General features: G+C 61.3%; 1 protein-coding gene across 1 annotated transcript in view; it reads left to right on the forward strand.

Moving 5' to 3' along the window:
- Kcna2 (potassium voltage-gated channel subfamily A member 2) overlaps positions 1-1,785 on the forward strand; it is a 7,241-nt gene continuing 5,456 nt past the window's right edge. Inside the window, exon 1 of the mRNA XM_008850350.1 lies at positions 1-68. The gene's annotated coding sequence lies outside the window, so the exon portion shown is untranslated. The remainder of the gene's footprint in view (positions 69-1,785) is intronic.

Raw genomic sequence — 1,785 nt, forward strand, 5'->3', positions numbered from 1 at the left:
GCTGCCCGGGGTCTGCTGGCGCTGGCCGAAACCCGGGATCATGGAGGCTCCGGTGCCCATCTGCAAGGGTAAATCAGTGTCGAACGTTCGGTTGCGCGTGCTGCCACCCCTGCGGGGCTGCAGCGCCCAGAGGGGCTGCAGGGCATCCGGCGTCTCCACCTGCAGCGCAGCGGGCTGGGGCAGTCAGGGGCGGGCGACCCAGTGCCAACCCCTGTTATCGGCTTGGAGGGTCCTGGACCTAAGCGGACCGGGTTGGTGGGGGTTGGGGGGAGACTTGCCCCTGCAGAAGAGTGCACGGAATGGGTTCGCGGACCCTATGGACTGTGCGTGGTGTGGGGCGGAGGGTGCACAGAGGAGCTGGGGGGTGATGGGAAGTGCCGCTGACTGCATAACCATGTCTGGTAAATAGCGCGGGTTGGCAGGACCCGAGTCACTTGGGTCCTCCTGACTGTATTCCCCTTTCTGCAACCGAGTAAAATAGGCTTCCCTACAGGGGCTGTTTTTCCACTTCGCCAGGGCGATGGGCTCATGGCCCCCTCGCCTAAGAGGAAGCCAGATCTGGGGCAGCTGCCCGGCGTAGCCCACTCGGCACCCCCAAAGTTCGGGCTCCTGTTTTTTTCAGGTGGAGATGGAGCTTCGGTAGCAGGACCTCCCAGCCACCAGCCAGGCTGCACCAGGTCCCGCAGCGGGAGCTGACCGCAATGGGCAGGAAGGGGTTAAGGTGGCGCTCAAGCATTCTGCCAGCTGCTGGGTCTGGTCCTCAGCAGGGATTCCAGCGCGAGCGAGCGCGCCGGATGGAATCCCGGCTAGAGCTTGGGGCGGTGAAGAGAGGGCCCAGACCCCTCCTGGGCCTGGGGCTCCAGGGATTGGGTTGGCAGGAGGCCAGCCCGGAAGCTAGCTTTCCCCAGGCTCCCCCTCGCCATGAAGCCCAGCCGCCTCACAGTCAGGCAGCCTGGGCGTTTTTTCTGTGCTTCCCTGACGAGATGTGAAGGATTTTTCTCTTAGGGAGAAATCAGTGGTCCAGTGCCTGCCCAGCTCAAACGCCACCCAACCCAGAGCAAGGCTTGAGGCCCAGGGATGGGAGGAGGGGGGGAGTAAGTTCAGCGACCCCAGCTATCCAGCTTTCTACAGAGGCGGTCTTGCTTCCTGTAGGGGTCTCCTAGATGAGCTAGGAAGGAATGTGTTGGGGAGGAAGAGATACTTCATCAGAATCCAGCTAAGGTCAAACCTTGCTGTCAGTCAGGCTGCAGAGAGCAAAACCCTCCCCTTGGAAGATGTGTGTCCTGACATGGGGGTGGGGGAAGCAGAGTCCCTCCTGATGGCAGCTGAGTACTAGAGGTCTCCCCTAGTCAACCCCAGAGGCCCTTGGAGTGATCCAGCCCCAGTCCAGTCAAGCCTGGAAACTTGTTCCCTTGGAGAAAGTGCTTCAGGCTGGCTGGTGGGAAAAAAGGCCCTTGCCCAGAAGAAGCTGGGCAGCTACAGGGTGGTTCTCAGCCACTGGTACCAGAATGGAAAGCAGGCATGGGGGCTTGCCACTTACAGGGAGGGGAGCTGCCAGAGCCCTTCTGAATCTTGGCACCAGCTGCCTGAAAGCCCTGGTTCCACCTTGCTGCTGTGTTTTCCAGGCAACGTCACACCTCCTGAGGACAACCAGGAGAACTCTGGCTTTTGCTGAGCTGTGCATCTTACCTCCTTCCTTCCAAAGGCTCCAGACCCAGCTCCACTATTCTCAAGGCCTGCATGCCCCTGGCCAACCATCTCACTGCCCCCCCCCCCCCCGGTCCA

This window comes from Nannospalax galili, unplaced genomic scaffold (assembly GCF_000622305.1).
Source record: "Nannospalax galili isolate Female #2095 unplaced genomic scaffold, S.galili_v1.0 scaffold5, whole genome shotgun sequence".
NCBI classification, from domain to species: domain Eukaryota; kingdom Metazoa; phylum Chordata; class Mammalia; order Rodentia; family Spalacidae; genus Nannospalax; species Nannospalax galili.